Genomic DNA, 14,527 nt, shown 5'->3' on the forward strand with positions numbered 1-14,527 from the left:
TAGCCACAGTGAACACTCAGGAGGTATTTATTTGTGAACAAATAAAATTTAATCTGAATGAATTAAATAATGAGTGAAAATTCTTAACGGATTCTAACCACTAATCACAATTTAAAATTCACTATTGCCCATGCATTATGGAACATTTTCTCCATCTGATAGAATCTAGAATGATTAAGGAGACACCTCAGTCTTAAACAGTAATTGTTATAGTTTGCCTTGTCGAATAGCTTGGTACATAGGCTTCTTGTTCTTCTTATTGATATTTTTCTGAGTTTGAACTGGATAAGATTATACATTTTTTAAAAAACATTACTTTGTTTAGAACCATTATAAATTCTGTGGACACAAGTTATTAAATTCATGGCTTGGTCAGTATGATTTTTTTTTCCCCTGAAATGACTAACAGTCACATTTTTTAAAAAAAGATCAATCCTAAATTTTACCCATCCCTTAAAAGTTGAAAAAGAATTATTTTAGGATTCAGAAAAGTTCATTCCAGGACCTTTTATGATATCTATGCCTCCCTGGGGAGAGGGCAGGAAATGAGAGCATTCTGAACATGACCACTCTTCCCTCCTCTCAGCATCCTGAGGCCATGCAAAGGGTCTGTGTCATCTGAGAACTCCCTCGAACCCCTGCCCGCAAGCACCTTTTCTCACTGCACATTTACACTGTTTTTACATAAATGAACCCTTTCAACTAACTTTATTGATTTATTCTTTGAAAAATAAAAACAAATATTTTTTTAGCCAGCACAACCCATTGGATGATTTTATTTGCATTGGCTAAACTAAGTTAATCAAACTGACAAAACTAGTGTGTGTGCATTAGATGTGGCTTCGATGACTAGAATGGATGTTTAAAAAGAAAAAAAAATTAAATTTTTATGGTATAATTTTAAAACAGGACACTTATATGTGAGAAGTGTTGCAAATTATCAAATATCTTTACAGGGATCCGTTATGTATTAGATTGAAGTATGTAAAATTGCTGATATTCACCTGCTTCTGACCTGAAAAAAAAAAAAAAACACACACAACAAAAAAAAAACCCTGTGTGCTTCAATCTGACATGTGATGCTAAATAACTCCCAGTGTAGGCTGATGTTTCATAAAGTCTGGAGTTATGTTAAGCTAATTAAAAGGAGGAAGAACATGTCACAGGGGTGATAGAAGGGAGTGTCCTCTTTGGATTTGGAAGCAGAAGTTCAGGGGTCCACACTTGGCTCTATTATTTAATGATTGTACAGTCATAGGCAATTCACTAATCCCTTTAGTCTTCAGTTTTCTCTTCGATAAAGCAGAGATACTAATAACACCCTCAACAGTTGTTACAGGGATTAAAGGAGGTGACGTATGTGAAAGTACTTTGAAAACCATAGAGAACCATAAAATCCAAGATAATATGCAGACTTCTGTTTAATACTGTCTAGCAAAAGTAAGATGAATAATGAGAAAAGCAAGAAAACTTTTCTCTTATATAATAACTGATTCCTTTCACAAAATGAAAAAAAATGTAAAATATTATACTTATTGCTTTATAAGACAGACATCCCATGTGCATTTTTAAGCTATGATATCTGCCAATAAAATTCCCAGGCTAAGCCATTCCTTTCCTATGAAAGCAAGTCACACCACTCCCAAGCTTCATGCAAACTGTCAGTACCATCTAAAAATACTCCTGCATCTTTTGAATTAATGCTTCCCACTTTGACATTACAGTATCGTTTTTATATACTCTCTTAGTGCTTTGCTCCAAGCATGATTTTATTAATGCTCATTTTTGGTACAAGACAAAAATCTTTGCAAATATTTGTTCTTGTTTTTCTTTGGAACTGCGAGAGGAGACTGCTGGCTGTTAAAGGAGGGACAGGATGTCTTTTTTGGGCTGTAGTTGTATTTGGCTTGATCCACTGAAGGAGAGACGGTGCTCTTAAGTGCCAATATTTGGTTTAGAGCTCACAGCAGAAAAATAGCTACTTTGGTAATTGAAGTGATGCTTCCTTGTAGGCAAGAAAGAGAGAACGCAGACCTATGAGCCAAATAACCTTTTTTCCCCTTTCTTATCCTACTTCTGAATACTCTGTAAATTTAACCCTATTTTACTTCATTACAGACTACATAATTAAATAATGATTTTGAGTATCACCAGCAGGTTAGATTTTCACATTTTGTGTATCTGTGCTAAAGAGTAAAACAGCAAGAGAATTATTTCTGTATTACCTATAGAGTTAGCTTAAAGTGTACAGATGACAGGCACAATTTGTCCCTCATAATTAATTGTGTATTCTGCATAAAATATAACTGTCACTCTTGATAATTGGAGTCCAAATATTAATGATAATACTGTTACTATATATCCATGAAAAGCTAGTCCACTGCAGCTCTTTTCTAACACATCCAAAAGAATCGATAATAATTGATATAAACATTAATTACACATTATGTTTGTGACAGCTGTGATAAGGTGAATATTAAGCCTGCATCAGAGTTTCTCAGAGTGTATTTCACAGAACAATTATTCTACTTTTTGCAATTCTAGTTAGGATTTTGCAGGAACATCATCAAATTTTGAGGTAAGTTTAGGAAGCACAAGTTTAAACAAAGTTAAGTGTGTGTTTCTTTACTCTGACCCTTTGTTGTCTTGATAAGCAGCCTGTATCTCTAAGGGGAAGGGGGATGTACATTTATAAAATTACCTGACTGCTGAATGGTTGGTAGACTTCAGAAAACTTTGATTTTGAAACATAATATGCGAAAGGAATCGCTATTTCAAATTCTTTGTTGAAAAAATTAATAGTGTCAAAATAAAAACCCCAAACTTTCATTGGAACATCAAAGTTTATTTTTTAAATGACTGAATATTGTTTGTTACAGCATTAAGTAGCATGAAAAGATCATAGATTGCTTTACCAGCTTATAGTGGATATTTGCTTTTACTTCAGCATGTTGACCTGACCACTTGCAGTCATCTCTCTGCTTCTTTAAGAAGCCTCCTGAAAATTACAGTAATACAATGGACAAAGAAAGCCACAAGCCCTAAATATATTGAGCCAGAAGTGGAAGGTACTGCACCAAACTTGAAAGCTGAAAGTTATTGGACAAGAATCTAACAAGTTAGCTGAACCAAGAAGACTGAAACCTAAGCTTACAGAGTATGAGTCCAAGAAAAAAGATAATCTGTACCAGAGAACCCTCGAAAGTCTCAAGAATTAGAGATAGTAAGAGCATGTGAAAGGGTGGATAGCTGGCGTTCAGAACTGGAGGAGTAGTTGAAATTCTACAGAAGCACTTTGTGATCCCCAGAAACCCAGAACACCTGAGCAAACTTTATTCCCTTATTCAGGAAAAAACAGACAGCTTACTTTCTGATTCCTTTTTCCACTGGATTCGAGAATTTCTTAAATTATTATAACCTCTGGACCAACAATAAAATGATTTCTCCCAGACCTGGAGGTTTTCAAAGTGTCTGAGAAGGATGGAGTTCAAACTAAAAAACACAACAGCAGTAGCAACAAAAGAAAATTGGGGAAACAGAGACATGCAAGGAGCAGAAGAAAATAGTTTTAAAATCCTATCATAATTAATATCTTTAAAGAAGGAAGTGTAGGTATTATTTATGAAACAAGAATAGAATGCTATATAAAAGAAATATAGAAGAAAAAAATGAATTCTTACAAATAAAATATATGAGAACAGAAATAAAAATACTCCAAATATGGTTTGGAAGATAAAGTTGAGAAAATCTACTAAAGAATAGGAAACACACACACACACACACATGCACACATATGAAAAGAAAATTAAAAAAATGAAAAAAGCTAAAAAAAAAAAAAAGTGGGGGGGCAGATTAGTCCAAAGGTCTAACGTGCAATTAACTTTAAGGCTTTATTTTTATAGAGCAGTTTTAGGTTCACAAAACAAATAAAGAAGGTACATGCAGAGATTTCCCTTTTAACCCTTACCCCCTCACACATGCATAGCCTTCTCCATTACCAACATTCCCACTACAGTGGTACATTTGTTACAACTGAACCTACATTGACACATCATAATCACTCAAAGTCCATAATTTACGTTCTGGCTCATACTTGGTGTTGTACATTATATAGGTTGGACATATGTATGATGACATATATCCATCATTATATTATGCAAAGTATTTTCATTGCCCTAGAAATCCTCTGAGCTCCATCTGTTTATCCCTCCCTCCACTCCAGCCCCTAGCAAGGCAACCAGAGATCCTTTTACTCTCCATAGTTTCGCCTTTTCCAAAAAGTCATATAACTGAAATCATAATACACCCTTTTAAAATTGGCCTATTTCACTTATTAATAAACATGTATGTTTCTTTCGTATATTTTCGTGGCTTGATAGCTCCTTTCTTTTTAGTGCTGAGTAATAATATTCGACTCTTTGGATACACCACAGTTTATCCATTCACCTACTGAATGATATTTGGTTTGCTTTGTAATTTTTATAATTATAAATATCCATGTGTAGGATTTTTGTATGAGTATGTTTTTAATTTCTCTGGGTAAATACCAAGGAGTGCAATTGCTGGATCATATTGTTAAGAGTATGTTTAGCTTTGTAAGAAACTACTAAGCTGTCTCCCAAAGTGGCTGTGCAGTTTTGTATTCCCACCACCAAAAGTGAAAGTCCCTGTTTTTCCACATTCTCACCACATTTGGAGTTGACAGTCTTCTGGATTTTGACCGTTTTAGTGGGTGTGTAGTCTTAGTTTATTATTTGAATTTGCATTTCGCTGATCACGTGTAATGTGGAGCATCTTCTAATATGTTTATTTGCCACTTGAATATGTTCTTTTTCGAGGTGGCTGGTAAGTTCTTGGGCCCATTATTTTCTTATTGCTGTGTTTTAAGGTTTGGTTTTTTTTTTTTTCTGTATTTTGGACAACTGTCCTTTATCAGATGTGTCTTTTGTAAACATTTTCTCTCATGTGATTTGTCTTCTCATCCTCTTGACATCAAATACTATGCAATACCCAAAGTTGTCTAGATTTTCTCCTATTACAGTGACTTTTTAGATACAACACTGAACTCTTTTCTCAAAAATTTTTTTGATTTATCTATGTGATGATAATAGTTGTTATATTTTAAGGTATTAATAGAGAGCCTTTCAGCAGCAGAATTGGGGGATTAATCAATGATAGATAAATAGGGAAAAAACAAACTTCGTATAAACAGGATGGAAGAAGAAAATTTCATAATATGCTTCAATGCTCAACAGCATATAACATTTTCAAAGTCACAGAAGACACACATTTAAATTTATCAAAAATAATGATTACAGCTCTATTGGGAGGAAATGAAGAGAGGAAGTTTGTGGTGTGTATGTGTGTGTGTCTGTGTGTGTATAAGTGCCAGTGTAAAGAGCTAAATTTTATCTATTGTAGCAGGCAGGCAGTCAGTAGATAGTGTCTAAAATATTTTAAAAATAATAATGTAAGAATGTCATTTAAAAATACGGAGGTAGGGGCATCTGGTGCCTCAGTCGGTTAAGTGTCTGCCTTTGGCTCGGGTTATGATTCCAGGGTCCTGGGATCGAGTCCTGCATTGGGTTCCCTCCCTCCCTGTCCTGCTCCTGCTTCCCCTACTTGTGCACTTTCTCTCTGTTCAAATAAATAAATAAAATGCTTTTTAAAAATATGGACATAACTATCAAAGAAAACAGCTAAAGCAGTTGAAAGTGGTTGCCTCTGGGAAGTAAGAATCAGAAAGAAGGAAAGATGGGTCAAGCATTGATGTTTTCCTTTACAAGCATGGTGAAAAGTATAACTTTTAAAAATATATAACATGCATTACCTTGGTAAATATATAAATATATGTAAGCCAAGAAAAATATGTAAGCCATGAATATCCACAGCTCAGAAGAATCAAAGCTCTCAAAATGATGGTAATTATTATATTATTAGGTTAAATATGCACTAAAAACAGAAAATTATAGGACTATTAAAATGTTTGAGGATAATGGAAATGTTTATCATATTTTATTTTTGTATGATCATAGACTAATCACACACTAAGAAAAGACTGGAAGGATACACATTAGGACATTAACAATGACCGTCTCTGGGTAGAGAGAGTATAGGTGTCAGTAATATTTTTCCATTTACTTTTTTATTTTTCCAATTTACTCCAGTAAACATATTTAATTTTGTAATGAGAAAAGTAATGTTCTTCTGTGTACCTACTATGCATAGAGGCTAGAATAATGTTCTATTTGTTTCATCTCCTTTAAGTTCTTTAAATATACTGTTGTTGTATATTTCCCTGAGATTCAGATTGGTGGCTCTATTGAGAAAGGTCTCAGCTTCACAAGTAGTGGAGGTGGGATGAGAGGCCAGCTCAGTGTGATCCAAACCATTTGGCAGAGTCTTCAGTGGACCCTGCTGCCAGAAACTTCCTGTATGGACTGCCCGGAGCTCTTCTTTCCACAAGCTTGAGCTCTAGCCTACAGGAGCGCTTTTGGTTTTCCAGATGCTCTATCCACATTTGGGTCTTTCCACCTTTGCTATTTTCCTTTGTCTGACACGCCTTTTTTACCTGGAGAAATCCTTCAAGACCTGGTTTGAATTTTCCCTACTCTATGAGAACATCTCTGGTTGCATTCTCATCTGTCTTCATATTTCAACCATTTGTTAGTTTTTACAGTCAGCCTTCTGTTGTATTCTGTTGGGCTGGGTCTGCTCTCTCCACCTATGAATGTCTGAAACACAGAAGGCATTCATCCTTTGATCTACAGTACTTAACACAGACATAGTTTCATTTTGTTTCACTTAAGTGGGATGGTATATAACTGCACCACCCCTAAAGGTTTCTTCTCTCACTTTACTCTTCCTCTACCCCTGTGAATTTTTTGTTTTAACTTGAGATATAGTCTTCATGCCCTTTGAAATAAAATTTACCCTTTCAAAATGTAAAATTCAGTGACTTTTGATATATTCTCAAGGTTGTATAACTATCATCACTATCTAATTCCAGAACATATTCATCAACCTAAAAGAAATCTCAGAGATTAGCAGTGACTCTCCATTCTTTCTCCCTTCAGACCAGGGCAAACACTAATTTAGTTTGTTTCTATGTAGTTGCCTGTTGTGGACTTTTCACATAAATGGTGTCTGGCCTTCTTCATCTGGCCTCTTTGACTTAGCATGATGTGGGGCCCCTGGGTGGCTCAGTGGGTTAAAGACTTAGCATGATGTATTTAGGTTGAGCCACACTGATATGTCCACATGTACCAATACTCGATTTATTTTATGGCTCAATAATATATCATTATATGGATATACCACATTTTATTTATCTCTTTATTAGCTGGTAGATATTTGGCTGTTTCCACCTTGTGGATATTATAAATAATACTGTTATGAACATCTGCATGCAAGTTTTATGTAAATACATATTTTCTGTTCTCTTGAGTGCATACCTAGGAGTGGAATTGCAGACTCAATGTGGTAACTCTGTTTAACTTTTGGAGGAATTTTAAACTTTTTTCCAAAGCAGCTGCCCCCCTTTTACATTTCCACCAGCAATGTATATGTTCTAATCTCTACACAGTGCATTTTCATTAATTACTACCTACTTTTTTTGATTATAGCAATCCTAGTAGATATAAAATGGTATTTTATTATGGATTTGACTGGCATTTCACTGATGACTGATGACATTAAGCATTTTTTCATGTGTTTATGGGTTGTCTGTATATCTTCCTCAGAGAAATGTCAATTTAAACACTTTGCTTATATTTAAATCAGATAATTTATCTTTTTATTGTTGAGTTATGAGTACTTTACATATTCTAGAAGTAAGGCCTTTATCAAATACCATTTGAAAATATTTTAATTCCGTGGGTTGTCTTTCATTTTCTTGTGTCCTTTGATGTACAAAATTCTTTTTACTTTAATTAGGACCAATATATCTATTCTTTTTTCTGTTTGTTTAGGCTAGGTATCATATCTAAGAGACTATTACCTAAACCAAGGTCACAGAGAAAAACACCTTTCAAACGTTTTATAGTTTTAGCTCATACATTTAGGACTTTGATCCATTTAGACTTATTTTTAGTGTAGGATGAACACAGTGTTTTACAAATAGAGAGTGCACAGATAATATTTATTGAAACAAATTGAGTTGAGAATGAGATGACTAGAACATTGTCTTCTAATAGAATTTTATTCTACTGGGAAAGTATTGAGCTAGAATTGTCCAGGTGTGGAGATGAAAGATAAATATTTAAAAATGTCATCCACATCCAGTATGATATATGGGAAAGGAATGAAATTCTGGAGGCTGAGATTATAGTTGATTTGTTAAGAGTGTGATTATTATATGCAAAGTATGGTGAAGCATATGGCTCACTGTAAATTGTTATACCTATTTGAGAGATGATTATTTGTAGTATTAGTCTAGATTTGTCATCAAATTGCTTTATCCCTTGGGCAAGTTATTCACTCTATCTGCAGCTCCACTTTTCTTCTCTATGTGAAAATGTGATAATATCCATGGATTGCATGGCCTATTGCATGGCGAGAGGAAGAAAGAAAGAAGTGCAGAGCCTAGGAGACACACATATGTCATATAGATACTCCGGAAAGCACATAAGGAGAAGGTATACCAAGAAATAAACATACCCTAGAAAGATCATCCAGTGATATAAGGGGTTGGTGGAACAGAATATTTAGTAACTGGGAAAACAAAAAATGCTATTAAGAAAACATTTTATGCAAGTTGTGTAATACATATCAATGTAGAGAGACATAATTTAATTTTTGGTTTTGGTACAGCAAAAGTAAGTTATGAGATCCATGTACAAAATTAAGTAGGATATTAATCCTTAACTGATAGTGAAAAATTAAGAGGCAAGATATGAATTCTTAGGTAATAACACTGTAATAACTCTGTAAGATTTAATACTTGGTTACCATTCAGTTACATTTTTTTCTTTCTCTCTCTTCTTCACTCCCTCCTTCCTTCCTTCCTTCTTCCTTCCTTTCCTCTCCTTTTTCCCTTGTTAAGATTTTCAGTTATAAATTTTACAGGCTAATGGTACCTACCTACCTCCTTTCTTTCTTTCCTTCCTTCCCTCTCTACTTCCTTCCTTCCTTCCTGTGTTTTTCTCTCCCTTTCCTTTGTTCAGATTTTCAAATATAAATTTGCCAGCTAATGTTATTGGAGCAACTGTTCCCTACCAAATAGGAATCAGCCTGTTAACAGGCATGAGAATGTTTGTGCAACTGAATATCAAGTCCTATTAATGCACAATAGTAAGTCCTAGTAATATAACACACTTCTACAAACATTTTCCGAAATACCATTGTTTCTCTAATGAAGAAACTGAATATATATTTTGTTTTATTCCAATAAAAGAAATGCAATGACTTGTGTTAGTTTTTACTAGAACTCGAAGCATTTAAAGTCTTGTACCTTTTGCATTATTAGAAAAATCTTTATTTCCTCATCTAGATTAGAGTGTTGTTATGTTCATAAATCCTTTTGAAAGTGAAAATATGATCATCTCTAAGGGCATAGTTCCAAGAGGTCAGTGGTTTACAGAAGGAGAGCTCCCCAAGAGGTCCTTGGAGAGGGAGGGAGGGAAGGAAGGAAGGAAGGGATTTTCTGAAAAATGGAGAAAGATTTAATTATCTCAGTATTCTTTCGTGTGGCCAATGTCATTCTAATTCTTCAAAAACTGATAATTCATGAGTTGGATTTCTCTATTAACCAGAATATGTAAGTATACTCAGCTCCTCATCACCTGTTTTAAGAAGAGTATTTGAATTACTCTTATCTTTTTAAAATACAGGCAATACATTATATTGTCTTCTTTGAAATTTATAGTTTCCATTATAGTGAAAATAATTTTGTATCATGTTGGTTTTCTTCTCCATTAAAAATTATGTATAACTGTCTACAAAATTGCTTGCTTTCCCCAACAAAGAGGCTACAAGAACCAAACTAAAATTTTAGGTAAAAAGAGATGAGATTTGTATTTCCCTGATGACAAGTGATGTGGAGATTTTTTCATATATCTGCTGGTCATTTGTGTGTTGTCTTTGGAGAAATATTTATTCATGTCTTATGCTCATTTCTTAACTGGATTATTTGGTTTTGGGGTGTTGAGTTTGATAAGTTATTTATAGATTTTGGATACCAGCCCTTTCTCTGATACTTCATTTGCAAATATCTTGTCATCAGGGAGATACAAATCAAAACCACAATAAGATACCACCTTACACCAGTTAGAATGGCTAAAATTAACAAGACAGGAAACAACAAGTGTTGGAGAGGATGTGGAGAGATAGGAACCCTCTTACACTGTTGGTGGGAAAGCAAACTGGTACAGCCACTCTGGAAAATAGTATGGAGGTTCCTTAAGATGTTAAAAATAGAGCTACCCTATGACGCAGAAATTGCATTACTGGGTATTTACCCCTAAGATGCAGTTGTAGTGAAGAAAAGGGGCACCCGCACCCCAGTATTCTTAGCAGCAATGTCCATAATAGCAAAACTGTGGAAGGAGCTAAGATGTCCTTCACCAAATGAATGAATAAAGAAGATATGGTTCATATATACAATGGAATATTACTTAGCAATCAGAAAGGATGAATACCTACCATTTACATCGACATGAATAGAACTGGAGGGTATTATACTAAGTGAAATAAGTCAATCAGAGAAAGACAGTTTCCATATGGTTTTACTCATATTTGGAACATAAGGGAGAGCATGGAGGACAATATGGGAAGGCAGGGAAAACCGAATGGGAAGAAATCAGATAGGGAGACAAACCATGACACACTCTTGACTCTGGGAAACAAACTGAGGGTTGCTGAAGGGAAGTTGAGGGGGATGGGGTAACTGTGTGATGGGCATTAAGGAGGGCAGGTGATGTTGATGAGCACTGGATGTTATAAGCAACTGATAAATTATTAAACACTACATCAGAAACTAATAATATACTCCATGTTGGCTAATTTAATAAAAAAAAGAGAGATGAGAGTTTTGACAAAAACATACTCTGCTGAAATTTTTATTTTGTTTTAGTTAAATATGATGCTAGATAATTTTTCTAACATATTTAGCTTCATTTCTCACTGAAGTAAAATGTTGTAATTGAAGAACATAACAGTGAACAATTATCTATTACAGTTTTTTTTTAAATTTTGGTTCTAATTTTATTTTTGTCCCTTCCAAAGTATTGCAAAAAAAGCATGTATTTAATTTTTCTTGTTAGTATTTCATGTTTTGATTCCTAAGTATCTATTTCAAATAAAAGTAAGAAATTTGCCAAGTGGGTTGGTTCTACTAAAAGAGAGTGTATTATCAGCCATCAATAGGCCTTTCAGTAAAACCAAAGAAAATAACATATATTCATGTGCCTTTTATTGCTAAGAGCACATTTTATTATAAAAGTGCACTGAGACCAATAGCTTAATGCATTAATGATAATATCGGACACTGTATTTGTTTTGTGTATATGTATGTATGTGTGGCTGTGAAGAGAGTAACCTAAATTAATAATCTCATTTATGTAAATATTCACTCTGAAATCCACAGAAAGACTTGTTTCTTTCTTTCTGTTTTTTTTAAAATACATTTAAGTAAATAAATACTTTTGTTGAAATTTTAAGACAGCTGCACAAATACTTTGAGCAAAAATAGTATTTTCTGTAAATTTAATTAATTAAAGTAGAACTTTAAAGTGTTCAGTTGGTAAACTAGAGAATATTGGTGATATTTTACTAAAACTTCTGGAAGTTTTTAAAGAAAAATTACGTTTCCTATTTATGTAAATTAAATTGGAGAAAGTTGAGCAAAAATTCATTTACGTGTCTATGTCATAAAACTGTGTGTTGTAAAATATGAGAAAAGGGACTTTTAAGAGGTGATGAAGTGTTAAGAGGTTCTTTTTTATTCAAAAGAAGTGATATTTGAATTCCATTTTCCTTCCTTAAACGGAAAATTTTTAAATTGTTTATATGTTTTGGACTTCATTTTAAGCATTAGCAATCCTTCCTAAAACTGCACATAAAATGAATTGTTAAATCAAATAGTATTTAACTTTTAAGTCAAATGCTTTTTTAAACTGTCAATTTTCACCTTTTTTTGAAACAAAGTAGTACTTTGTAAAAGTAAAAATATACATCAATGCACGTGTTTTGTATTTGTTTTAAAGGAAGGCATACTGTAAGAATTGTTTTGCATTGCTTTTATATATTTTTAATAGAGAAAATTACTCTCTTAATATGCTTGAACACTAACCTTCTAGGAAATTATTATTTTAACGTTCAGGCAGAGCCTCAGCCCTAGCCTTTTCTGAGGTTTTAACCTGACTAATCTGGCCCCAACTATATTGTTCTTTCCCTGATCTCCATTACAAGCAATGTTTACACGACTAATATGGCACTAGTGGTTTCCTATTTTCCATTTTCTTTTTCATATGAATGTCGTCATCTTCTCTGTCTAAAGAACACACTTTTTAAAGCAGTCACTATGCATCACTCACCTGGACGTTCATCTCATGCAGAGCTGTGGACATTTACCAGTTTCAGACTTCAGGCAAGCGTATGGTCTCAGAGACCGGAGAGGTCTGGATTTAAATTCTGGCTCTCCCACTTTGTAGCTATGATCTTGAAAAGTTTTTCCTCAATTTCCTCTTCTTTAAAATAATAAGAAAATAAGAAATCATTATTAAGATTAGCAAAGATAATCTCAAAAACATGACTACCCCTCTAAATATTTTGGTTTTTCAGTGTATGTTTTTTACTTCTCTTCTGAGCTACCTTCATCTCTCTTCACAATGGCTTGCAAGAATCTTTTTTGTTTTTTGTCTTTACTTCCCCTGCCGCCTTTTTCTTTTCTTTCTTTCTTTTTTTATTTTTTTAATGGTTCCTTTTTGGTGTCCCTAATTTAAAAACAGCATAAAAGACCTAGAAGAATTTTATTTACATTTAAAAAAGTCTTGGCAGTGACCTAGGCAGAAACTAAAAAAAGAAAAACCAAAATACAACTTATGCTTACTAGAGAAATCACTCATGGTTGTTAGGATCAGTTTGAGATCTTATGCTTAATGGTTTTACTTGCAAAATATTGAATGTTTATTTCAATAAATAGTTCAAAGAATTAGGTCATTTGCTTAAAGAATGGATATGATAGGACCAAGGTGGTAGATCAAATCACCATGAGGTAAGTTGGTTTCAATGGATTTGGTGCCTTTAGCTATATTTGTAAACTAAAGCAATCAAATGAGGAACTTCTTTATCTCAATCAGAATCCAACTCCATCTATAAAAAAGAACAGCGCACATTCTCTTCCTGCTTGATATTGTGAATGTAGCCACATTTTTCTTCATGAAAGGCAATACCTTAACTCACTCATATCAATGGAAACATTGGGAACTCTAAATGACTGCTATGATCACATCATGACATTTTGAATGTCTTGCTTCCACAGTGTCACTTTTTTCCCCCCACTAAGGAGCTCAGTGTTTCTTTAACACCTGTTTTATGTCATTTTATATAAATTCCTCTCATTTTACTTACATTGCAAAGTGTTCCCTCCTATTGCTCTACTCTCCGTAGGGGTGGAGGTATAGCTGGAACATGTTATACTGTGGAAATGACTTCTAAAAAACCACACTGACAATTGTTATTATTAATACAATTGATCACTAAGCTCTTATGTCTGGAAAAAGAGGGTCAAGACATGTTAAACAGATCCAGATTCTGCCAGGTTATTGTGAAGATGAAATTTTGGTGAAAAGTGTTATGGTAGAGGAAATTTTGGATCTCTTTCAGCATTGGCTAGATAAGTAGCATTAGAACCTGTTGGCTAACTTATTATCCATTTATCCTCTTTAGTCCCACCGTTTGTTGCCTCAGCTTCCAACCACTAAGTTTTGAGTATTGTGGGAAAGGTTTCATTGGCATCACTTATTGCCATTAAAGCACTTCCCTTCTGAATGTTGGCTGCCAAAGTATGTGGTATCCTGTGGAGCAAGAGGATGAGGACACAGATTGCAGTGAGACTGAACAGTTTGCACTTCCTAGCAGTGACACCAGACATCAATCTTTCCTAAAGACAGCCGAGAACACATGAATATAAGAACTCTTTAAAAAGAACAAGTGAGGCATTATCCAACCAAAAAAAAAAAAAAAAAAAAAATTTCCACTAAAGCATTTTTCTAGTAAATTTCTCAAGGATGAAAATGCATTGAAATTACTTTATGTTGTCATGTTGGTTGTTTCAAGAAACAAATTAAATCTCTGTAAGGTAAATATGTACAAGATTGAAATTCTTGATGTTATAGTGTTTGAGAGTCATTAATTGCAACTCAAAGTGTGTGTTGCATGTTTTACATGTGCACATCAGCTGGCCTTACAAAAGAATACTAATTTGGTCACAGTTAATCTGTTTCACATGGTCTGCAACATCAAACGTGACATCATTATAGGAAACCACTTTATGCAACTCTGCAACACTAGGAGATTTTTTTTCTTT

The 14,527-nt window shown here is 33.9% G+C and overlaps 1 protein-coding gene and 1 long non-coding RNA gene across 3 annotated transcripts in view; one reads left to right on the plus strand and one right to left on the minus strand.

The window, feature by feature from the left end:
* Nucleotides 1-14,527, plus strand: part of AGMO (alkylglycerol monooxygenase) — a 350,536-nt gene that overhangs the window by 101,463 nt on the left and 234,546 nt on the right. The window lies entirely within an intron of this gene.
* The window catches only part of LOC116569371, a 41,319-nt gene that overhangs the window by 16,121 nt on the left and 10,671 nt on the right, over nt 1-14,527 (minus strand). Inside the window, exons 2-3 of one of the 2 annotated variants that reach the window (XR_004277001.1) lie at nt 12,534-12,686; nt 5,671-6,734 (exon numbers count right to left, since the gene is read on the minus strand). This is a non-coding gene — a long non-coding RNA (uncharacterized LOC116569371). Of the gene's footprint in view, nt 1-5,670; nt 6,735-12,533; nt 12,687-14,527 lie in introns of those variants that run through there. The other variant, XR_004277002.1, reaches the window with a different exon arrangement.

This window comes from Mustela erminea, chromosome 11, assembly GCF_009829155.1.
Source record: "Mustela erminea isolate mMusErm1 chromosome 11, mMusErm1.Pri, whole genome shotgun sequence".
Lineage (NCBI taxonomy): Eukaryota > Metazoa > Chordata > Mammalia > Carnivora > Mustelidae > Mustela > Mustela erminea.